This window comes from Oreochromis niloticus, linkage group LG13 (assembly GCF_001858045.2).
Source record: "Oreochromis niloticus isolate F11D_XX linkage group LG13, O_niloticus_UMD_NMBU, whole genome shotgun sequence".
NCBI lineage: Eukaryota > Metazoa > Chordata > Actinopteri > Cichliformes > Cichlidae > Oreochromis > Oreochromis niloticus.
Genome location: NC_031978.2, coordinates 27,068,586 through 27,095,136, shown reverse-complemented (window position 1 = coordinate 27,095,136; position 26,551 = coordinate 27,068,586). Strand labels below are relative to the sequence as shown.

Below are 26,551 nucleotides of genomic sequence, written 5' to 3'. Positions count from 1 at the left end.
GGGATATAGCTGACAATAAAAATAACTGAAAATACTGAAAACTAACTGAAACTAATTCCAATTTAAAAGAAAAAATAAAACACTAAATTAAAACAAAAAAAGAGGATTATAAAACTATAAATACATCGTCTAATAATTTTGAGGGGATTGAAAAGTCCTTTTGAGCTTTTATTTCTTTACAGTTAACTGACTGACTTCCGGTTATGGCTTTTCTAACTGAGTGCCTCTCCGCGCAGCCTGTACTCTTCAAGCCCCATCAAACACGAGTCCGTCGGTCTGGCTGCGCAAGGCAACTGAACACTACGAGCAGCGAGTGGTTATTCCAGCCCAAACCTCCAACTTAGCAAACAGTGTTAGCTCTAAATATCATCCCTGTCCGTCGGTAAGCGCTGCACTTTGCTTTCCGCTTCCTTCTGAGGACTTCAACTCGCGCTGGTCAAATTGTCGGCAGACCAAATACGGAGAAATAAAACGAAATAACGGACACGTCTCGGCTGAAATGCACGGCTGTTGTTACTGTCTTTTGAGGAGGAGGGTGTCCGACACAGAGCTGTAGTTTCTCTTCCAAGAAGGCGAGGAATGCAAGCTGAGCATCAATGTTTCACTGGGGCAAGTGGAAGAAGAGGATGGGAGCCAACAGTTCTTCAAAGAGACCCGTTTTCGACGAAAAGGAAGATGGTAAGTGAAGGCAAAGGTGTCACCAAATCTCTAGCAAAAAGTGGCACTAACAAGTTTGGAACTTATTATTGTGTATGTCTCACTTACGATGGCATTTTTTTTTCACGGTATCCCTCCGCTTGGCACAGTACACAGGCTCAGTTATCAAAGTTCCTGTTAGGAAATTAAACGCTGTCAAAGGAGTTTAGACGGAGTTTGGCTGCTCACGGCGAACAGACAGTGTTCATGTGGGACATTTTCAAGGCTTGAAGTCAAACTTTCTACTACAGGAGGCAGCAGCAACAATAATAATGATAATAATAAAAATAATAATGCGAGATTAAATGTACATTTTCATCACATGACCTGATGCTGACTGCATATACATGGAAAGACCCCGAGCAGGTGAAATGAATCTTACCAGTACTATCAAACTATAGCTTAGTCTGGGCATTTCACTCTTTTAATATTGTGGGCTATCTGTGTTGTTTATAGCTCACAGTGTCGGCATTTTAACCTCGCTTAAATTGTATTATCGCGATATTTGGTGTGGAACTTTTAAATAATGAAATGTTAATCAGATTCTTCTGAATTGTCTTTTTTTAAGTGTCATTTTCTTTTTCTTTTTTTTCTCTTTTTTGGGTAATTAATTTCACTCTGAATAAAAGTTAAGAACAGTTACAGTTATTTAAGACATTAAGCCGTATGTCATTTTATCACCTTTAACTTCAGCACTGGTCTAGAGTGGCATCCTTAGTGTGGAAGTTTGTCCACTATGATCATCAAAGAAAAACGTCAGACCTTAAAAAATCCCTCACTAGGATTCCAACAATCATAATGCCCACTTGAAAAAAACAAAACAAACCTACAGATTTAAACGAATGTCTTTATATTTTAGCATCAGTGTCAAAAGAAATTAAAACGCACATTCACCAAACTCAATATGAAGCTGTAAAAATCCAAATCTCAGACCAAATGTATGTGCTTTAGTATTTTACGCTGACCTGGCCTTTAACTTGCATTTATTTTCCAGCTGCATCTCTCCGTCTTTCTCCTTATACCTCCACCTTTTCCTCTTCATTGTCCATTTTAAAGGGCAGACGTTAACGTTGGAGAAGCGGGGAGAGGGAGACGCGTGTCTGTAGCCATATGTGGCGAGATCATAAAGGCAAAAGGCAAGAGTGACAGATTTGGAGAGGTCCGTTGCCTCACTAAAGCCACAGCCCTCAAGGCACAAACCCCCCCACCCCAAAAAACGCAGCTCTTGCCACTGAAGCGCAGTATATACCTCCATGCTCACGCTGCGAGGAAACACTTTAATGACTGAACGAGCTCTTTGGAAATATTGTGTGTTCAAAGACGGAGAACTAATTGCATAATTAAGACAAGATTATAGTGTCACGCGTGGAAAGTAATGTTAAGTAATGTCTTGTCAGTGTATGGGGATATAAGCCTCTTGGAAGTGAGCCCACTAAGCTCAGCACTGGATTGCAGAATCTCTGATGATGGACTGCAGGAGGGGGGAAAAAAATCCACTGTTGCTGCAGAACTATTTGGCCGGAAAACTTGAGTAAATGAGGTCATTTCACTGCAGGGATATGGTCATATGCTCTGTGTGTGTGTATGTGTGTGTTAGTACTCCCCTTTTGCACACAAGGGTAACCCAATTAAGTCTACAGCTCTTGCCTTTAGGAAAAGTGTCCAGCTGTAGTTCAGATCACTATCAAGGGGAGTGGTTACTGGAGTGGCCCTACGGCGTTCGCACTTGCAGCAGTTAATCAAAGCCAGGAGAGATGTTCTCGAGCAGGCTGTGCACATTTGGCTTTCTTTAGCTTTTCTGTGCGATTAAAGGGAAACTTTAAGGCTGAGGTCAGAACCTCTTCAAGACTGTGTTGCTGTGTTAATGTGTGATTTGTTTATGCCGAGCTTGAAAAGAGGGGGAAAAACTAGAGATCAGCTTCGTCTTTATCCTCCCATCATCAGTGTAACGCAGGTGTCACTTAGGCTTGACCTACAAAACACCAGCAGTGAAAAATTCAGTTGGTGGAGTATCACCGCCACCATCAACTGTGGTCTTAATCACCGGCTTTGTCACCACCGCTGTCATTATGCGTAGAAGCGTAGACCGAGGCCTGATCTTAGGTGGCAAAGATGCATTCGATGTTAATTATGCAATGTTGTCATTACGGGGATCTGCTGAGCACAAAGGGAGCAGTACGCATCGTGGGTGGAGGGCACATATGCATTAAAGAGAGACAACTGTTAATGTCAAACTGATCACCTTGAACATTTGCGGAGCGCTGATTCGGCACCGCCTTCGTGAAGCAGCTGGCTCTCTTTTTTTTACCCCGAGCCTCGATAACAAACGAAGCAAAAGATGCGCTGCCTTCTGGATGCTGACTTAGGCTCTAGATGTCTCTTGCTGCCTGTCAGGTCTCTTAGAAACAGTATCCCTTTGGCTTCTTGGAAAACAGCATATGGCTTACATTAGGCAGTAATATTAGAGCAACTTTTGGCTCAGAAGGCTGCAAACATAATCAGGCGGTCAGGTTGATGTCGAAGCGTAGCTGCCAGAAGGGCTTTTTTGGCAGGTAGTTTGATTAGCAAAGGGAGGCTGTGGAATTGATTGAGGTGCACATCCTGCTAGTTTGCGACTTGCTCGAATGCTCTTTAACAACAGCACAGAGTGTGAGGAAAAAATAAGAGAAGTCGATGTTTGGAGAAATGGTGATGGAGTCTGCTCCGTCAGACATTTAATCATGCATTTTATCACCATTTGAGAGCAGTCTTTCTTATTCATGAGCGTGCAGAACTTGTTACATTTGAAACTTGTCCTTGCCAACCTGCTAGGCTCATGAAGTTGTAAAGTAAAAGTTTGACATTTTGGAAAATGGCGATAATTTGGTTTCTTGCCAAGAGTTAGATGAGAAGATTGATGCCGCCCTCAGCCCAGTTATCTCTGCTCGGCATAAAGATTGGGGAATTGCTGAGCCTGCCTCAGACACAGGATTTCTCACAGATTTATATTCTGTGGAGATGTGTGTGAAAGTGTGCCATGAAAGGAGGTGCACATGCTTTTTTAAATCAACCATAAATAACTGAGCAGTTTCATGAGCTCTCTCTTCAGTGAGTCTCTCATGCTCTGGTTGAATGTCGGCTCCACTGTAGCTGAAATGTAGCTGGTAGTCCTCGTTCTGCTCTTCAGCTTCGGTAAGCTGGGCGAGGCGGTACTCCTCACCTCCTGCTGCAGGGTCTGCTTAGAGTGTCTCTCCAGCCAGCTGAACATCATCTCTATAAATAGCCCAAGACAGTGGAGTCTCTCAGATCCTGTTGAATGTTTGGGACTAACTGGTTTAACAGCTACTGAACTTTCAAAATGGGATGTAATAAGATGTAAATTGATTGCTAAAAGTTGTTTTGGAGAGATGAAAACATAAAGTAAAAGTACTAAAAGGAGTTGTTGAATATATTTGGGTACCCAATAATACCCAAATTCACAGCAGATGGCTGCAGGTTGGTTCTGCTCAAGGTTTCTTCCTGTTAAAGGGGAGTTTTTCTTTCCCACTCAGAGTTCAGGGGGTCATCTGATTGTCGGGGTTTTCTCTCTATTATTTTAGGGTATTTATTTACAATATAAAGCGCCTTGAGATGACTGTTGTTGTGTTTTGGCGCTATATAAATAACATTGAACTGAATTGAATTAATATAACTGGGCGGCTCGGCTAAGTAAAGTCTGCATGTTGAAAAAACTGCAACACCTCAAGCATTAAAATAGCAGCTTTAGATTTAGCCAAGATGTAGACAGACACACAAACATGCTGGTGTTATTTTTCTTTTATTGTTTACTGGATTTAAAAAAATGTGTCAGTTATTCAGAATCCAAATATGACAACTCTGAGCCATTGTTTATCAGAAAAACAAAGACTTTAAGTAAAATAAGCTACTTTTGGCTGAATCCTTATTCACAAGGTGCCACCACAGCAGATAACTCCACATATTTGATCTGGCAGGTTTTTACTAGAGATGTTTTTTTATTAGGTGAATGTGTTAACCACTACACCATGGAGATATTAAAGATTTTAAGTCAATTAATGAGGCAAATCAATTGGATACAGTAATAGCTGAATAAACCAACAGAATCAAGAATGGGTAATTGCGCTAAAAGTTGTCGAGTCAGTAGGAGCTGACAGCTAGCCAGACTCTAGACAACGACTCAATTCACTCTCTCCAAGTCCTCATGTGAACTGGGAGCATTCAACTAGTCTGTTGAGTAGCTTTGAAAGAGGACACTTGTTGTGAATGTGCTACAGTACTTGGGGAAAAAGTGCAGAACTGGCAAATGCCTGTTTCAGTTCAGCATCAGCACGGAGTTGGTGAACTTGTTATTTTCGCTCCAGAGCATCTACAAAGTCTTTAAACTGCGTTCGTGATTATGACTGCAGAACATGCTGTTAATTGTGTTGTCTGTTTGTGGTGGTGTTATATTGTTGTATCCGTTTGATCATTCATGTAAAGCCACAGGCAAATTTCCACTTCTGTGGACACTGAACGTGTGTGTGTGTGTGTTTGTGTGTGTGTGCGCACTCGCATGTCTGCAGCTTCTTTTTCCATCAAGGATAAATGCACGAGGCACTGAAAGCAGATTTGGTTTAGGATAAAGATAGATGCAGAGAGAGATGGCTGATTACTTGCGCTGAATACTGAGGCGCTCACTTTGTTTCATCTCGGTTGCAGACTCTCAATTTCTCTCACTGTCTTTTTATTCCACTCAACTTCATGGCTGCCTGCAGCTACTGGCCTCTTGCCACAGTGGCAGTCCACTGTAATTGGCCTCAGCAGTAAGTTACGCAAGATGTGGGAAGACTGTCCTGGTCATATTGCAGTGTCTTCTGACTGCTGAGCACGGACGTTGTTCAGCATGTAGTATTCAGACTGAATTAATCTCTTTTGGCTGGCCATCATTAAATGCATACATCAGTTTATTTCCAAACTACTACTATGTACTCACAAGGTAACATGGAATGAAGGGATCACACAGGTGCCAACATAACTCTTTGTAGCATTTATTTAAAAACAAACAAACAAAAAGAGACTGATTCCATCTAACATAAGTTTACTTATCAACAATCGCCTTGCTCTTATTTTGAAAGTCCAGTCGAGGCTGACTAGCTTTTCACTGTTTTTCTTTGTCGTGGCCGTCCTGCATCTCATTTAGCTGCCCCTCCAGTGAGTGTCTTGTCCCATGCTTAGATAGACTCAAACTCCAGCATCTTGGATTGCAGTTGGATGGCTAATCTAATCAGAACTCACTGAGGCTGCAGAGCAGAGCGAGCATTACCATCAGCAGTCTGCAAGACTCTGTTGCAAGAGCCTCACAGCTCTGCTATTTATTTGTCACAAACTAGCTGTACTTGCAGTGTTTAACAAATTCATCACACCACCACCACCTTATGTAAGGTTTATGCCACAGCTGACCTAAATTAACACTAATGGTAATTCCCCAAATTCTTTTTATGTATCTGTAATGGTTAATCCAGCAGAGAGTGCAAGCTCTTTAAAATAAATATAAACAATATAAAATTACTGCTGTTATCCACGAATTCCAAAAAATTAGTTTTAGCTTTCTCTCTGAATTAATAATTGCCTATTTCTAAATCCGGCATTAACATCAGCATAATAACTGTGTTCCAGGACCTTCATGGCATTCACGGCCGATGCAGGATCACTCTGTCCCAGAGTAAAGACACGGTTTGATGAGTTTGGTAAAGTAATAAAACTAGAGATCGCAAGCCAAGCCTACATCATCGTCTGACCTCGCAAATGCTATCTGGATGAATGGACAAAAATTCCCACAAACGCACTCGGAAATCTTGTATAAAGACTTTCCAAGAAGAGTGAGAGCTGCTATTGCAATGGGGAACCAGCTCCGTATTAATAACTATGGATTTAGAATGGGATGTCATAAAAGCTTCTGTGGGTGTAATGTACACACGGCCCAGTATTTTGTCCATTAAGTGTAGAAAAAATGACCAATTTAGACCACATTTAATGCCATTACGTGATTAGATTATTACACTATATGAATAGAATCTGTCACATTAAGATGTGGTGTTATATATATTTTTTTGATTGTTTGTTTTCTGTGTTTTTTGTTGCAGTTGCATAGCTGGCTCCACTTATGTTAACAATGACAGACTGCTTGTGCGTGTCACATCTAACAGTGTTTTTACGTGCGGCTGACTGCACCTGCTGTTCGCGTTGACAGCTCTCAGTCGACCTTTTTCGCAGCGTTTTGACTCGTCATAGTAGGAAAATCGCTGGTGTTACTAATACCTTTAGCGTCTTTAATCGTCTCGCCAGGCCGGGACGCTGTTAACAATGAGCCAGCATGAACGCTACCTGGAATTCAGCCCTCATTTATTGACACTTGCACTTTTACCAAAGTAGGCTCCCCCAAGAAGGATTTCTAAGCTCATACTGTAACGTTACATGTCACCTTTTCCCAGACGGTTGCTTTTTCATTAAAGATGAGACCTCTTTGCAGGAGACGGGCTCATAAAAGCAGCCTTGTTTTGTCCCTCGCTCTGGTCTTATGTAATCTTGTTTGCTTCAGGTGATGCGCAGGCGATGACAGTTGTAGCAGCCCTGGTGCCTGAGCCAAGGAGTCTTCAAAGAGATGAGCTCAGCTTGATGCTGAGGTGGCAACAGGGGGAATAAAGGTCTCTCTTCCTTGTCGAGGTGTGTGTATGTGTCTGTGCGGGGAGGAAGGATTAGGACAAGAGGAATGCAACAGGCTGTCAAAGCGGCTGACAGTTTTGTCTTTGCGTTCTGTTTTTCTTCTTTCTTTTTAAACACTGAATTTGCTCTTTCCCGACCTGTACAAGGAGAACGAGTACACAGAGCTGTGTTGTTGACCCCGAAGTCGCTCTTCTTTGTCACAGGGAGATGAAAGACGGGAATTGATAAAAGGAGCATCTAATAAAGTCAAGAAAGTGTTACCTCTGGGCACCCTTGCAGGAGTCGGTGGAGTTCAATATTTGACTCAGGTCATACAGTTCTCTCTTTTTATGGAGAAATATATTACCGCTTCCAGTCTGCATTCAGCTCATTCCCACCGCTTCGATTGCTGTGCTAAATTCATGACAGAGGGAACAGAAACGGCACTCTCCTACCCAATTCCGGGGGGAAACCTGATTGAAACTGTAAGTACATTTCCACGGTGCCCTTGCTCATGCAACCGCACACCAAATGAAGAGGATCGGAGAAGATAGACTCGGATCGCAAATCACAAAGTCAACACAAGTCGCCACACAGACTGACTGATGTAAACTCTCTGTAGTTTGTAATCCCATTCATTACTTAGACAGTGTGTGTGTGTGCTGTATTTGACTGCGTCTGTTGTGAGGCCTCTGTGCGGCGACTAAGTTCCAGCATACTGTTTAGCAGCCAGCTCAACTGTCATTGCCCATGGAAACCAATTAAAACAGGTTTTCCGATGATCTGAGCATTGTTTCTATGTCAGGTGTATTTCCATTGTTTTATAGAGGAAAGGTGGTTGGATGTGTACACAAAACTCTTAAAGTGTGTATGTGTTGTCCTTTGTTTTAAGTACTCAAAAATATCCCAACAACAACAGGGGGATTACTGACTGTTCACGAAGTGCCCTCCATTACTGTTGCTGTGCTTGTAGAGCTTTTCATTCTGTTGAGGCACAAATGCAGTTTGCAAGAATGACCGTGGAAGATTTAACACTCAAAACTCAATGGCTCCTTGATTTTTAGAAAGAGGTAGATATTTTCCAGCTAAAATGGTTTTTATCACATTTCATCCGTTATAATGTAGCTAGATCACATTTCAAGCAAAAGCACTGCTTGATTTTTTTTATTTTTTTTATTTATTTATTTTTAGCTGTAACTATTGGAACAAAGATAGGATCTCGTTTTTATTTTCTTTGAAGGATTTCCACTTGGAGCTTTTTGATGGCTGTAGCTATCTTTGACTTTGCATGCGTCTCCTGTTTGTGCAGTGGCTCTGATCTCACAGCAGCACATACACCTTCCAGCTCGGATGCTTGGTAGTTGGTAGCAAAAAGCTTTATTGTTTTAGTAGTTTAATGATGGCTGGTAGGGATTTTAGCAGAATTCATACTAATAGTACCTTTCAATTTCTTTGTCATTACAGTAGGCAGCATATGTACTCAGTAGACCTGTGAAAAAATTGATAACCTTACTTAAATACTCATTTGCAACACTACTGATGCCGACATTGTCACCTTTGCCTCCTCCAGATGACACACAACTCTGCAGACAGACAAGAGCACAGCTCCTGCCCTTCACCAGTAGCTGAACTTGTGACAAGTAGCACAAACTTGGCAAAGCATCTTAAATAATTGTGTGAGATCAGTAAAGCTCATCTTTCAGTGACTTGAAATATTTTTGATTAAAGCCGTTTTTGAAAGGCTTTTTTAAAAAGCTCCATATGAAGTTCAAAAGCACAGACGCAGCTTGTTTCATGGTAGAAATGTCAATGCCAGTGGCATTCATTTCATCTTGGCCTAAGATGATATCATTTAACATTTTTTGACAAAACGATTACCATGTTAATCTTCGCAATTCAGTTTTATCATGCAGAGGTTGCTACAGTGACTTTTGTGCTCACAGTTAATGTTTCCATTTCAAGTGCTCTCATCTGTAAGCTTTGACCATTATAGTTTCCTATTTTGGCCATGATTACAATGGGTGATCAGCTGTACTAACAACAGCACTTGGCTTGGAAACAACAAACTTACTATCTTGCTTTCTTTTAATAACAGCCCCAACATTACTCGTTACCTGAACGATCACCTTTTATCAGCCTTGTGGACCTTAAATGTGCACATGAGTATCAGAGTGCAGAAAAAAGCAAGAACTGTGGTAAAATTGTTGTTTGCTGGCTTGGTTTCAGAATTTTTAACCCCTGCTAATCAATAGGTCAGCAGATATTTGTTATAGCAGAGAATAACTTTCCATCAGTTATTCTGCTACACACCGTACAAATACCTAAAAGTCTAAATCCACATTAATGCAGTAAAACTTCTGAGTCTTCTTTAAGCATCACACTACATTTTCACTGTCTGTCCTAAGTGTAGTCCAGTTCAGCACATGTCCCAGCCTCAGGCGCACACAGTCCTTACGGCAGTAAGCTCTTTTGACATCCAGTGACCCAGCAGTAACCCTGGGCTTGCACATCTCATAGAAACATCATACAAAGGTCAATTCTGGACAAAGCTGCGATTCATACATACAGGAATTACTTTTAATGAACTATACCTACTTTTTAACAGCTTCTTCCAAGTTACAACATGGTTCATATTTTACATGGACTTTGGGAGGATTATTACCCAATGACACGTTTTAGACTATGTTTATTAATAGCTAACTCCATAGCTGAACTAAGAACCAGGGGAGAAGCTCCAAGCATCTGCTTTACACACTCCACTTTTCAGCTCTGGTCCTCTTTACTGGTCTGCAGGATGGCCACATACAATCCAAGCAGGTTCAAGTCCAAGGCTCCAGACTCCAGTCTGCATCTTGGCGCAGGACTACTTGTCCGCCTGTGGAATGGAATTGCCCTTCTGCAAACACTGTGTAATATCAGCTATTGCCATACCTGCATAGACACACAGTACTGTGAAAAAGTATTTTCTTCGTTCCTGATTTTATTTTTGCATATTTGTGACACTTGCATTTTTCAGATCTTGAAATAAATTTTAATATTGGACAAAGAGAAGCTGAGTGAACACATAATGCAAAAGTTTACTTTGTTTTTTAACCTTTTCTTATAGGGACAGTTGGGTTTGCATAGCTTTTCTTCCTGTAATAATTGAAATAACCATCTAAAAACTGCATTTTGTGTTTCCTCAGGTTAGCATTGTATAATATCAGAGTGTTTTGATGATATGCAACATTTCAGTGTGAGAAATATGCAAAAAGCAAAGAAATCAGAAATGACGTTTCTGATGAAATGTCATCATGTGTCCTCATTAATGACATTGTAGCTCATACAATGTAGCTCATCGTAATTAAACAAATAAAAGTGCCTTAATATATACATATACATATTTACTGCAGTGCAATGTAATGTGGTAGAGTTGAAAAACTACTTGAGGATTTGAAAGTGTTTAGCTGAAAACTATTTAGAAACTTGCCTCAGGATAATCCAGAGACCACCGCAGAGGAAACTGTTGATGCTGCAGTGCGTGAAAAACACCCAAGTACTGATATTCCAGAGAGTGAAAACACCCTGGCAGACATGTACACTTTGGAAAAGGATGTTTCAGTAAGTGGTAAAAACTATGGAAATGTGCCTAAGGCCATTAACAATACAGAGCTGTAAGAAAATGCAGAAAATAATAGATTGAACACAGAGGTTCAGTCAGAATACACACAGCTGGAATCTACTGAAATCCACTGTATAATCTTTGTTCCAGAGTTTGAGCTTAGCTTTCACTGATGTCTTATATGAGACTTAAGATTCTAACAGGAAGAAACCTCAGACAGAACCAGGCTCTGGGAGGGGCAGCCAAGTGCCGAGAAGGGTTTGAGGGGAGGACAAAAGGCATAAAGGAGCTGTATGGATCAGCTCTCTGAAACTAATTAATTTGGTTTCGTGATGTTTAAAGATGCGTTTACTGTGCATGGTGAATTTGAATTTCATAGTTGTGCAGTAAATTTAGAAATGGCAATGAAACATTTGAGGTTTGTCTGCATGCATCAAAATTTTTTTTATTCACAAATGCAAGTGAAACACTTTCACTTGAGTCCTTTATTTCTGATATGCAATTAATTAAATTTTAATTTTAGTTACAATTTTGGCCTCCAGTAGTTGTTAAACCAGAATATTTATTGTGCTGCGTTCTGTCTTGTAATCACTGACTCGTTTTGCCTTCTGGCACGTTCCTTTTCATTACGTTTGCATCTCCATAAAAGCTCACTGTTTCCCAGACTGTGCTACATTTAGTTCAGTTCACATTTATTTATTTGTTTGCTTTCTTCATTTTGGATGGTAATTGAAATTCAAAGAAATCTGCTTAAATAAAAAAGACCATTTGTTTTTGTCTTCAAATTGAATGAATCCATTATTTTGTTCAGTGTTTGTGAAAAATTATTTTACTTAATGTGAATTAATTGATTAGTGAGAGCTGCTTAAGCCAGTTTGCTTCATAGGTCAGCTTGTAGCTGTGATTGGTGGAAGCACACCAAACGGGCCAGTTACTGGCCTGTCAGCTCGCCTAAAATACCCTTTTTACTGGGGCCATCGTGCCATTGGTTATTTTAAACCCTAGAAATCTAAAAACATAAACCATCTGTTAAACTCTTGGCAGGAAGTGGTTGTGGTACAAAGGACACAACTGCTGAAGACAGACACCAGCGTTAGCATTCACAGTTCTGTCTGTGACTGGCGTTCGACACCAAAAGCACTTTGATTAAGGTTTGGAAAGATCCTTGTTTTGGTGAAATCTGAAAGCCATTGGCTCTCAAGAAATCAGGATTTTTCTGTGTATTAAAGATGAATACAACTTTAAAAGCCAAATAATACTGCCACCACTACAATGAGATATTACAAGATTAGTACAATATAAACGCTATTGTGGGGGAAAGAGTTTTAACAGAAGTATAAACCTCATCGATTCATTGTCAGCATGTTTTACAAAGTCTGTGAAGGCAACCTGTTTCTTACAGTCTCAGTTTTTTAAGTAGCTGATTGAGATCAGAGGAAGTGACACTGTTTTTAATATCACTGACAAAGGACAGGACGGGCATGGTGAAATGGTAAAGTGTGTCTCTTTGTTGTCAGAACACCAGACTACCCAGCGTCACTCTTCTTCTTTGTGTTGCTGTTTTGGGATCAGTTGTGTTGGCAGAGAGTTTGTCACACTGCATGCATACGCATAATACACTTACTGAGGGAAATCGGGGTAAGGCAGAAAATCAGAACTTGTTTATGTCTCTAAAACCCAGGTTTACATGCAGTTTGTCAGTAATCAGATTTCTTCCCAACCCAAAGCCCAAGCCCAAGGGCTTTGGGTTTAATTATTTTGGACACTAAACATAATAATCTTCCCTTTCATCCAGCTGCACAAAGCAGTACTTTGCGTGTCTTAAGTCTGTCATGCCACGTGCTCTTATAAAAGCTCACTAAGAAACACTTTTACACAACACATGGCTGAAAATCAGGTTTCTCCTACACTGATCTACATATTTAACCATATTTCCCTTAATCTTTTATTCCTAATTAATAAGTTTCTCATTTACTAGTGCTTGTTTCCACACATGCAGATTCACCGATCTGCTATAGTGGCACCCAAAAACACACATCCCTTTTCCCATTCTTGAAATACCCCTCACTGAATGGCCACTGAATTGTGACACTATTAAATCTGACACAGGCTCCTCCCTTCCAGCTGCCCCACATACCCCAGGGGGAGGATTTATGCAAACAAACCTGCTTCACTTCACAAATCAGAGGTTTGCATAAACAGCCACAGTGCTACTTACAGGTGTAGGAGTTTATTTGAAGTTAGAAAATCTGGTTTGGGCATCACGTGAGCACACACCTGACTGTTGAACTGAATACACAGCTCTGTCCTATATACCTGTAAAGCCTTGCAGAAGTCAGGTGTATCTGGGGCAAAGCATGAAGTGTCGTGCTGCAACCTCAAATCGGAGCTGCTAAGGTGAAAAAAAAAAAAAAAAAAAAACTAAAAAACTGGGCCACAGTGTCCGTGTCCTTAAATATGGCGCTATGCATGTCATAAGTCACCTCAAGCCCCGCTTGGCATTAGTTGGTCTGTGCTTGGCTGTTTCTTTTCTTTCTTTCTTTTTTAAGATCTCATTGCCTTCTGTTGTTTCACTGTAAGTGTATACTTATACAGGTTCTTTCTTTAAGTTAATACATGCAGGCAACATATGTCTGCATATTAAATAGTTCCTGAAATCACACCATCCCACTGAAGCACATACATTTATGTGTTAATGTGAGGACAGCTGGCATAGGAAGTGAACATGTGTTTTTCAGCCCTTTGTGTACTTTTCACCTTTCAGGGGCTGAAAATAAAGAGTCTAGTTATCTTTTTTTCCTACATCAGTACATCTACCTTAAAAAAAAAAATCACACTGCTGGACAGTATAAAGATCTATTTATAGTACATATCTCATTTTTTTTTTTTTTTGTCCTTTATCTTAGAGGCTCTTTGTGACTGCTCTTCCTCTTCCTATCCCTCCACTACATTCCATTTCCCACTGTGCTTTAAATAGATCTCTAATGTATCCCTCAGCTAACAGTTGAAAGGTTAGTATGGCATTTTAACCCCAGAGCGTGGTCCATTTCTTCACCACAATGTGTCACAGCCCAGTGGTTTGTGAAACCAGGTCCCACTGAAAAAGCACGGAGATGGTGGTTGGGGTTGGCTGTTGAGACACGGCTCTTAATAGGGACTGGTTACAAGGAGCAGGGAGCAGCTGTCTACACACTGACTCATGCATCAGCTTTTGTAAAGTGTTAACAATATAGTGGAAACTCTCTCAAAAGTGTAGGAAAGTTTAACATTTCCTGAAGTGTTATGTAAAATACTAGGGGAAAAAAGTATTTTTTTTATAATGAAGTTGCTGTTAACATATCCAGATCAGTTACAAATAAGAGGAGAAAGTTGGCGAGTTTTGTGGTGTCAAAGATCCCTGGCCCTAAAGAGCCAATCAGCAGCCACACAGGCAAACGTGTTGCTGCACTAAATCCGCATTGTGATTACTTTGGTTACCATAGTTTGCATGGAAGATGCTGCTTTGCCAGAAAACATTGGCCAACTTTGCCAATAAGTATGTGACTCGAGCAACCTACTAGCAACTAAAGCAATTGTAGTGCAGCAACCCCAATGCCTAAAGACTAGTCAGTGGCCCTCCACTAACAAGTGCAGGTGTAACATGTTACTATACTCTTCAGCGATCACGAATTCCCAGGTTTATGTTGTTAACCGGTAAGTGACAATGGGTTTTGTTTTACAGAGTAATGCAGAATTGATATGGTAACTAGTGTAATGAATTGCTTTCTAAACCGTGAACCACCGGTTGCTATTGAAAAGTGTGAACTCTGCGACTGGTGGTTACCATGGGGTCTCTGACGGTCTTTAGGCCTGCGTGAATGCGGCTTTAGTGATCAATTTCACTACTGCTGGTCTGAGGCGTAATTGTAAATTGCATATATAATTAGCATGGTATTTGTTCAGTGCTTTGGGAGAATCAGCTAGAGATATCAATAATACATGTTAGAACTACAACCTGCTGTGATCTTTATTCTAAATGAAGCATTTTAAACCTTTATTTGGGACTAAATCCCCTAACTATTGATTTGAATGGTTATTCTGCACATGTTGTTTTCATGTCTCACTGATTATTGTACGGGAACTTGTAGAGCTGGGCGATATAAGATTTTTTCATATCACGATATGTTTTTTTCATTTCAGGCGATAACGATATATATCACGATATAAGCCAAATAACTATATTTGTAAGATTTAAATGTGCCGTTGCTCACAAGTAAAATGTGAAATAATTAGCAGCTTGTTTTAATTAAAATATTTATTTCCCATAATAAGTTCAACAGGGCAGATGTACTTAAGGAACATGAGACTTCAGTTTCAGATAAATAAAGGCAAATATTGCAAACTACACAAAAGGCAGCCACTAAAGCGTTTAAGTGTCAAAATAGAACAAACAAAACAGACAAAACTAAATTGTCAATTCCACTTAGAAACAAAATATTAATTCTAAAAATAAATCTTAGGTCGTTTTACAGAAGAACAGACAAAATTGACTAACTTTTGTCAATATCAAATAAACTGAGAACTAAAAGGAAATTCTCAATCTCTCCTTGTTGTATAGCTTAGCTTTTCAAACAGTTTTAACAGTTACTTTAGTCTGACAAAAGCCGAATGATGAATTAGTGCTTTCAGTCAGAGATTGAGCATGCACCGCTTTATTGTATTTCCAGACTTGCTTTCAGCACAATTTACAGTGCGCGCTACTCTGTTTTTTGTCAGACTTGAAATAGCCGAAATACCTTCACACTACGGAACTTCTGTGGCCCTTCCGTTCGACAAGCTCTCCAGCATTGGAACCATCATCTGTTTTTTCTTCGGTAACCTTCGCTCACGCTCTCGGTTGATTTTTCTCTAGTCGGCAAACTCCTTTCCTTCATTACCCGGGCTGCATGGCTGCAAAAACAAATACACATGTGCGCCTTGGCGCTTGTGCTGTACGTAACAAGTCACGTGACGTGACGCTGCAGCTGTGATTGGTTCGGCTCTGCGCTACTTAATTTGGATTGGCTGTTCTTTTTTTTCTTTTTTTTAAGAGGACAAGAGAGATGAGGCCTATCACAATAGTTTAATTTTTCTATCGAGAAAAAGTTATTTTGCAATAAATATCGTTATCGTTTTATCGCCCAGCTCTAGGAACTTGTGATAAATAAATGTATTAATGCATTGCTCCAGGGGCTGTTGGGTAGCAAGTTTTACTTTTAAAAGCAAGTTTTACAATCTCCGAGAGCCCTTCTCATAATATCAGGGGACTTTAATCATGCCTCACTGAACTCCACACTGCCCACCTTCACCCAGTATGTGACCTGCCCAACCAGAGACAATAAAATACTGGACTTACTGTATGCCAATGCTGAAGAGGCATACAGTTCATCACCTCTCCCTCCCCTGGGCAGATCTGATCACAACCTGGTGCACCTTGTCCCTGTGTATGAGCCCTTAGTGCGCAGGGAGCCACCAGCCACCCGCACAGTGCAGAGATGGTCGGAGGAGAGCGAGGAGGCGCTTAAGGATTGTTTTGAGTCGACTGTGTGGGAGGTGATCTGTGACGACTACGGAGAGGACATCGACAGCCTTACTACATGCATTACTGACTATATTAATTTCTGTGTGGATAACACCGTGCCTACCAGGACTGTACGGTGTTTCTCCAACAACAAACCCTGGATTACTTCAGAAATTAAAGCTGTCCTCAAGCAGAAGAGGAGGGCCTTCAAATCCAGAGACAAGGAGTTGAAAAGGGTGCAGAGAAAGCTGAGGGGACTGATAAGGAATGGGAAGGACAGCTACAAGCAGAAGATGGAGAACCAGCTTCAGCAAAATAACGTTGGTGAAGTCTGGAGAGGCCTCAGAACCATCTCAGGCCACAAACATCAGAACTCTCTGCCTGGGAGGGATGTGAGGTGGGCAAATGAACTGAATCATTTCTTCAACAGATTTGATTCAGCCATGAGGCAGTCTCCAACATCGGCTGCAGACTCACCCACCCCCACTGCTGCTGTTCCACCTCTGACACCTCTGACACTTCACTCCTCCTCTATTCACCCTGCTCACTCCTCCCCACCCCCAACAACAGCATCCAATACACAATCAACACAAGGCTCCAGCCTGTCTCTCTCAACCACCCAGGTTAGGAGGGAACTGAGGAGGATTAATGGCAAGAAGGCAGCGGGTCCAGATGGCATCAGCTCGAGGGTCGTCAGGTCCTGCGCGGACCGACTGTGTGGGGTGATGGAGCACCTCTTCAACCTGAGCCTGAGGCTGGGGAGAGTCCCACAGCTCTGGAAAACCTCCTGTGTTGTACCAGTGCCAAAGACTTCACGCCCCAAGGACCTCAACGGCTACAGGCCAGTGCCTCTGACATCCCACCTGATGAAGACCCTGGAGCGGTTGGTCCTGGCTCAGCTTCGGCGCCTTGTGAGCTCATCACTGGACCCACTTCAGTTTGCCTACCAACCTGGCATTGGAGCGGATGATGCCATCATTCACCTCCTACATCGTTCCCTTGCGCACCTGGAGACCGCTGGGAGCACTGTGAGAATCATGTTCTTTGATTTCTGCAGTGCCTTCAACACTATTCTTCCCTCGGTTCTGAAGGACAAGCTGGAGAACTCTGGAGTGGACCATCACCTCACTACCTGGATTTTGGACTACCTCACCGACCGACCACAGTATGTGAGGACTCAGGGCTGTGTGTCGGACAGGGTCGTCTGCAGTACGGGGGCCCCACAGGGAACGGTTCTGGCTCCGTTCCTCTTCACCATCTACACTGCAGACTTCTCCCACAACTCCACCCAGTGCTTCCTGCAGAAGTTCTCTGATGACTCTGCAATAGTCGGCCTCATCACTGATGGGGACGACAAGGAGTACAGAGGACTGACTCAGGACTTTGTGGACTGGTGCCAGCTGAACTACCTCCAGATCAATGCCAGTAAAACCAAGGAACTGGTGGTAGACTTCCGCAGGCACAAGCATCCTCCACTGCAACCACTGAACATCCAAGGTATGGACATTGAGGCTGTGGACAGCTACAGGTACCTTGGTGTTCATCTGAACAGCAAACTGGACTGGACTCATAACTCAGACGCCCTCTACAGGAAAGGGCAGAGCAGACTGTACCTGCTGCGGAGACTCAGGTCGTTTGGAGTGGAGGGCCCACTCCTGAAGACCTTCTATGACTCTGTGGTGGCCTCAGCCATCTTCTATGGTGCGGTCTGCTGGGGAGGCAGCATCTCTGCTGGGGACAGGAAGAGACTGAACAGGCTGATCCGAAGGGCCAGCTCTGTTCTAGGATGCCCTCTGGACCCAGTGGAGGTGGTGAGTGACAGGAGAATGGCGGCTAAGCTGTCATCCCTGTTGGACAACATCTCCCACCCCATGCAGGAGACTCTGACAGTACTGAGCAGCTCCTTCAGTGGGAGACTGCGGCACCCACGGTGCAGGTCTTTCCTCCCCACTGCTGTCAGACTCCACAATAAAGACTTTTGCAGCTGATCAAACACACAAACCCACACGTGCAATAAGACTGCTATATGTGCAATTCTTGTGCAATTCTTCTTCTGACGAAGTTGTATTTTTGTATTTTCCTACTCAGTTGTGTATATAGTATTTGTATTTCTATTTTATTCTATTGTATATGGTATTTTATTTTATTTTATTGTATTTTATTGCATTCCAGTGTTTTCTAATTTCTGCTACATAACTTTGCACTTTTGCTGTAACAAAACAAATTTCCCACCTGTGGGACTAATAAAGGTCATCTTATCTTATCTTATCTTATCTTATCTTATCTTATCTTATCTTATCTTATCTTTTAGGATTGTGTTGCAACAGAACCTTTGCTAAGAAATGTTGGTTTCCTTATTGCTCAGTCGCAATGCAAAGAATCCCAACCACAGTAACATTTTATATGAGTCACTTAATAGAACCTGAATTATCTTGTTTGTTTGTTTTTAAATGTCAAGGTTAAAACTGAGTGTTTTCATTATTAATCCATCTGCAAATTTCTGTAAAATGGTTGTCCTTCATGATTTTTGAGAACTCAAAGAACTTCAGAAAATCCCAATAATGTAGTTTATAGAATAGTTTAAGCTTTAAAAGGCATCCTGCTGTAGAAGCAGTGGTTGTAGTTTTGCAGTAACTTCACCTTAAGCGGTTATACAGAGGCTTACCTGGTTTCATGATGCTGCTTTGGCCTCATGACCTTTGAGGAGTCATGCAGGGCTTTTCAGTAAATCCATTTCCCGTTCACAGTAGAAACTTGACTCCATGCTGCAGGAGAACACTAACATTGACTTAAAGTGTAGACAATCTATATTTGTGGTCTGGCTCCAGATAATCATAATTATTGGATATAGATAGTAAACCTAACACAATGCCTTCCCTGTGTTTTATTAATGAGAGAAGACAAGATGAATGCACAACGTGCAAATTCTGGCCCAGGAGTTGTGAATCACACAGAATTAATTGTACCAATGCAGGGACTACATGATGTGCCACCACCGTAACGTAACAGACACACACACACACACACACACACACACACACACACACACACACACACACACACACAAAAGGCTTGATTGCCATGGTAACCTCAGAAGTTTTCACACGGTCCAGATGATGTTTCTTTGTGACAGTGCCGTGCATGCGAGAGTCCCCATGCTGCAGTGCAGAATTATCATCTGAAGTGTTCTCATCTTGCACCCTCTTCGTCTTGACTGCCTTAAGATGTATGATGCAGCCTCATGCAGGGAGTCCAAATTCACATCTCCTTTTTCATTCTCTGCAGCATGGCTCCCTGTTTACAAAGATTTACTCGACATCTGTGCGGGTTCTTCATATCACATTCAAATTAAAGCTCTTGTAGATGCACCTTTGTATAAGAGAAGTAGTGTAAATGCTACAGTTGCATTACCACTGCATTGTCTTTGATAATAGAGCTGGATCTGTAATGGTACAGAACAGTGACCTAATTTGCTGGCTGCGGGTTAAATACAGTTTTCTGTCTTGTTCTGTAAGCTGTAACCATTTGTAGTGATTGTTCCATGCGTGGTTTTTGCTCAAGTTGTCCAAGATTTTATTAATTTGCTGTAATTAAAATTTTCTTTTTTAACAACTATATATTTTTTTTCTCTCTGATTGTCCTTCACAGATTTGAGTAAATCTATTCTTCTTTTTCTTCTTCTCTGAGACCTTCACAATCAGTCAAGTAGTGCATAGCCTGTTCATTCTTGTTAAGAAAGCTAATTTGCTGCTCACCAGCTTTCTGGGTTTTTGTTGTTGTGGCAGACCTTAATATTGTTCATTTGCTCCCTCAGAAAGAATCTTATCTCTCAGTTATATCGCACCTTCACAGACCTTTAGACCATATCTATAGACTGGACTGTGAAACATGAACATAGCAACTGTGAAGCCACTCATTGGTTGGCTAGTTGTTGCTTAGTTTTGTTTGGGTTTTTTTGGTGTTTTTTTTAAAACAATATTATCTTTACATGGATGAAAGGGTGGAGTGCTAAGGTATGTGCTAATGCTAGCTAGCCTGGTTAGCAAGTTGCTTCATTAACTGTACGCGTACCATGCAGAGATACGCATGTTAGCTAATTAGTGCTAATCGATTAATATAAGACACTAGAATCCACAAACCTCTGGGATGATTTGCACCACACAGTAAGCTGTAATGTTAGTCAGATCATCAACTTAAAAATGCTCCAAAGGCTCCAATAATACACACACACACACACACACACACACACACACACACACACACACACACACACACACACACACACACACACACACACTAGCACTAATGGCTCAAAGTAGTGAATGCTGCCTAGCATAAGACACCTACATTTTCTATACCTGGCAGCATGTATGTCTTTTAATACTGTAAAATTGGGCAGTTTAACATAGCAGTTTATAGGCATGGACTTTCTTTTGCGGTCATATTTAAATGACACTTCAGAGGCTACAGGCCAGAACCAGTACTTCCATCAAACAGTCAACACTGGAGACTGTCTTCACCAAAAAAACTTACTAGAGCGGCAGCTGATCAGTTTGCTCAGTTATTATTGTCATAAATTGTTAGGCAGATAAAATATCTGCAGACATTTTAAATAATTCATTTAGGGAAGTGTGTACATTTTTCTTGGCACACACCCGCCACTAATACCACAAATAGCCCATAAATCTGTGGGAAACACTGATGTCACTTTCAAACTTTCCACAGTCAAAATCAATGGAGAAAAACTTGAATCACAGCATCCCTACTGGTAAACGGGATATTGATTGGACTGTTCTGCAAAAAGCAGGCTAGACAGAAACAATTTACCAGATTACTGTGTTTTTTCCCTCTTCAGAGGAAAATGTGAATAAGATGCGCAGGTTTCGGAGTAATTGCCTCATTCATGTGAAGGCAATTACAAGGCAAAGAAAGCAAAAAAAGAGAAACAGAACGAACAGAAGTCTGGACACATTCAGGAGGTAGACGTGGTACACCAGCTGTACGGACCAGTCTCTCCAGTCAGGGAGAAGAATGTAGGAGGTGAATAATGGATGTAGAAATAAGCAGGCATGGCTGCTTAGGGAGCGAAACAGTAGTTTCTATCAGCTGATAATGAAACACTCAGTGAAACTTTGGCAGTTGACAGGCACATCCCTGATCTTTCCCTCCATTGATCTCCTTTAGCGTACCAGCTGGTCAATTCCATTTTAATTTGATGAGTAACCTTAGGAACTAGGTATGGTGTATGAGTCACATGCTCTAGGAGTTGTTTTTGAATAGAGGTTCATCACATTAGCGAAGCATGCGCACACACAGAGTTAAGAAAAAAAAAAAAAAAAAAAGCCTTAATGGCTGCATTAATTTTCCAGCAGTGTGACTCTTTTGTGTTGTTATAAAAGCTGTTCAGCAGATGAAGATCAGAAAAGCGCGACAAATTAATGCACATGTGAGGAGACTCAAATGATAAGCAAATGATACTCATGCCCACAGGAAGCATTGACTTAACGCGGCCATTCAGTGCATGGTTGCACGGACACGCCCTCAGCATGTACCTCCATATCCTTGTCCAATTATCAGTTGAGACCCATGGCTAAAATTGTCACGCCTGTGAAGACAATGAGCTCCTTTGTGCTTGTGAATATTCATAAGGTGCTCTGTTTAGAGAGCCTCCAATTAGGCTGTATTAGCACTCCAGTGTACAAGGAGAAAATGATGATGATGGCTGCTCAGTGATGATAGTGATTTAAGTAAACAGATTCATCAAATGTGGCCTTCAGCAGGCTGCGGATGCACTTCCCTGTCGTGTCAGTTTGAAATTGAAGGAGGCGATCACTTGCTTTTTGTGTCAGTACTTTTAGAGTAAACTTTTGCTGCATACAAGTCTCCTAAGTAAACAGGAAAACACCGAGCTTTAAGGAGCTCCTTTCAGAGGCAGTAGTCTCATCTGTATAAACAAGTAATGTATCTGTGACCCATATTTCTCACAGACTACCAAATACGCTTCAAGTTGTGCAAAGGCGTCTTTTGAGCACGGACTAATAACTGGAACTCCTTGATATGAATCGTGCAGCAAACTTTAACGATCGCCCTTTCATAACATGCAGCTTTTCCTCTGCTGTTCAAAAGAGTCCCATCAATAAAGAAAATCAGTGGAAGATCAAGATTGCTCGAGAAATCCCGGATTCAAAATGTGCTGAAATTGTGTAGTACAGTCTTCTCCTGTGGCCTCTCAATTCCATTCAATTTGATGCTCAATATCAAAGAGTGTAGGGTTGTCCCAGCAGCAGCTTCTACTACTACAGACCGTGAAATATGGCTTACTACTGCCATAAAATATTCAGTAATCATGTGGGAGAAGAAGCTGCTGTGAAGCAAGCAGGTCTTACTTGGTTGCACTGTGTAGTGTCACATGCACAGCGAAGAGTCACATGCACTCACACTCTGATTCTTCTACCACAATGACAAGTCGCACAAAGCACGTAGCCTTCATCATCCAACAGTGTGTGCTGCAGGCGCAATAAACCTTCCAAGCATATGGCATATTGGTTCTGTGCGCTGTCTATGCAAATGGAAACCTGTCAGCAAAGCTCTGAGAAATGGCTTGTACATGCACTGATAACATAGCACAGAGCAGACAGCATAGGATTGGATTAGGAGCAGAAGCATATTCTCAAAAGATGTAACAGGAAGGGATCGATGCTAGGAGGTTTTTTGATCCCACTCCAATGGGCTTGTCCACACAGCGTGCATTCACTCAGTGTGATTTGATGGCTGGGTCATACTCTAAATGTGTTCTGTATTAACATTTCAGGGTTCACTTTCTGCAGCGAGCTGCTTTACATCCTAAAAGGGACTCGGCCGTACCTTGATATTTGTTCATTATTACAGATATTTCACAACTCATTTTCCCATTTTGATTTATTTGTTTGCACAAACCCCGGGGCAACTGCAAACTGTCCATCAGTATATTGCATTATTAAGCAGAGGGAATGTCTGGTACATCGGCATGCAAACTGGGCAGTCATTTATCACAACGTGAATCACCTCTGAGTTTTCCTGCTTGATTACAAACACAGTGGTATCCAAAATGAGAAATCAGTATTGAATCCTGCTGAGAGCATTCCTCGATACTATGTAATGTGGGATGTTTAAAAGGCTTTTAATGAACAAAATTTTCAATCCTAAGAGTTTGTGAGCAACAATTAGCAACAAAACCCCTACAAAAACAGGCAACCACCCAACTCCGACCCCAACCCTAGTTATCCTAAATAACTAATAAGTAGTAGTTTAGAAAGGGAATGATGCCTCCTGATACAGATTCTAAATGACTGACTCTTAGTGAGATCTAGTATTACCAGCTCAGCGTCTTTGCATTAAGTGGCGGTACATAGATGAGTCTAGAGTTGGATAGTCTTCTCCACAGTTTTATCGTGAAACTGTAGTAAGGCTAATTCAATTAAATTTGAATCTGATTTGATGAATTAATGGGCAAACATTCTGAAAAGTGAGCTTGATCGCCAGGCTGTTGGCGATCACTCTGACCATTGTAAATCCCTCTCTGAGATTGTCCTTCATTGGTGTTCATGTGTTCAAGTTTTACTGATATCAGATATATTATGTTGCATCCCCATTAGTGTAGTGCTTCGCCTCCTTCACAGTTCTTGGTAACATTCAACCCCAGCTGGATCCATGATAGTCGAACAGTATCACAGTCCAGTTTATTGATTATGTGATAATTCTCTTCCACTTTGGTATATCCTCTTTGGGGAAGTCGTGGTGAAATCTGAGGCCTCATAGTAAAAGATGAGATCTGGTGTTTATATGTGCAGATGAATGTATCTATTCAAGGAATGCAGTAGTTGTGAAATTGTAGTGGATACTGATACAGATTTTTAAAATACCCATTTTGACCAAAGTCGATACCAGTGTTTTATTTATTTCTTTTTAAAAAACATTTATTCCCTGCATGGAGCAGGGGGAAAAAAGTCTGAACGGTCTTTTAAAAAGTAAAAATTCAACCATAAAAATGTACAACTTCAATTCCAAAAAAGTTCTGATGCTCTGTAAAATGCACTATGAGAGTTGCAAATCATAAACCCAGTTTATTCAGAAGGAAACCTAAAAAACACATGAAATCTTTAAGCAGACAAAATCTAGCAATTTAAGAAAAAAAATGATTTGATGGCACTAACAAAAAAAACCCCCAAAAAGTTAGGGCCCTTCCCTGACCAGTTGCTCTAAAACCTGTAGATATCGTTCAGCACTGATGGTGCAAGCTGTCAGTTCCTTAGGCATTAATAGGCATGTCCACACCAACAATGTAGGCTTATAAAGTGAGTGCTGATAACAAACTGGATGGTCCCTCTTCTTTTTAGCCTAGAGCAGCGGTCCCCAACCCCCGGGCCATGGTCCGTGAGTCGTTTGGTACCGGGCCGTGAGTGTTGAGGTTCAGGTGTGAAATTGATGGTTTTCAGGGTTTTTATTCGCTTTTATCGTTAATATTTATTGTTTTTATCGTTACCTCAGTTTCCCTGTGTCTTTTTCCGTGTGTTATGAATAAATTTTATTTATTTTTTTTGGTACCGGTACTGGTTTTATTTTGTTGCATTTATCCGCGACACCTTAACCCCAAGTTGCTCTCCGATGCATCCATCAGAGTGTGAATGTAGTTAGAAAGCACTCAGTATAGAGAAAGTGCTTGTGAGAATGGGAATGATTGGGTGAATGTGGCATGTTGTATACAGCGCTTTGAGTACTCCGGGAGAGTAGAAAAGCGCTATATAAGAATCAGTCCATTTACTTTTTTAGCCTCGTGTTGGCCCCGTCCCCAATTTTTGAGGTGTATTTCCATCAATTTCAAAATAACCTCATTTTTTTGTTAAAATGATACATTGTCTCAGTTTAAACATTTGATAAGTCTTCTATGTTCTACCTTCACAATTCATTGCATTCAGCTTTTATTTACATTTTTTTTTTTACCAGAGTCTCAACTTTTTGGGGGTACTGGGGTTATATTGAACAGCATCCAAGACACAAATGATGGGACACACAAACCCTAAGTGGTACCTAACAGTCCTCTCAGTGGTTGTACCTTGAGCCAAACTCTGATTCAGTTATTCTCTCTACTATTTAACAGTGCTTCTCAGAAGAAAGCTTGGGGTGTAAGGTTAGAGGAGATAATCATTTATTCAACATTTTCATAATTACAGACATGAAACAACAGGAATTTTTGACTAAAACAAGGGAGGTCTTCCCATTTTTAAATTACACTTCTATGCCAGGATGAAACTACGAAACCAGCCCAGCTAATGTTTCTCAAGTAGAGAATATTTCATAAATAACACAAACTCGCGTCCTTCATGATAAACAGCCCCCAGCATCTGTTTGTACTTGATTCTGTCAAAGGTCTCTTATCTGTGGTTACTTACATATGAGTGGAACTCATAATTGATCACTGTGGATCGATTGCCACCACTCCTTCTCTCAACAACTTTTTTTTTTTCTTTCTTTCATGCAGGGAGCAGCAGCTGTGATGGTGACTAATAAAGAATAAAGAACCTCTGATGAAGATTACATTATCTCAGGATTCATAATTAATGTCCAAATATGACTATAAAACCTTCGTGTTGCAAACTAAAGTCATATTAGCTCTTACAGAAATGTTTGCGGTCCTCAGCATATTCCTCCTCCTCTCCTGTGTTAAATACAAACTATGCATTTAACTGAGCTTCAGTTTGCTTTGGATTTCCCTTTAATAAAACCCTAGTTAAAGAAAATGGTTTTGAAAGTTGTCTCTTTAATTCATTATTTCCCGGTGTGTTATTAGCAAGGTTAATGATCTAATTGCATAATGTATTTTTCATCATGGTCAGGAAGGTGCCCTTCTCGTTTTTACCTTTTTCACCTTCCCTCTTTTTGCTTTTATCATCCTCTGTGTTACAGTTGATTCTATTGAGTGCAGGCATCATAGAAACAAATGCAGTCTTTCATGAGCTTGTATGAAGCTCCCCGAGCTACTACCATCAAGGTTATTGGAT

At 41.1% G+C, this 26,551-nt stretch overlaps 1 long non-coding RNA gene across 1 annotated transcript; it reads left to right on the top strand.

Moving 5' to 3' along the window:
• Positions 1–205: 205 nt before the first annotated feature.
• LOC112841980 (uncharacterized) lies at positions 206–26,290 on the top strand. The gene is made up of 2 exons (XR_003213495.1): positions 206–678; positions 26,032–26,290. It is a non-coding gene; the product is annotated as an uncharacterized LOC112841980 (long non-coding RNA).
• Positions 26,291–26,551: the final 261 nt, after the last annotated feature.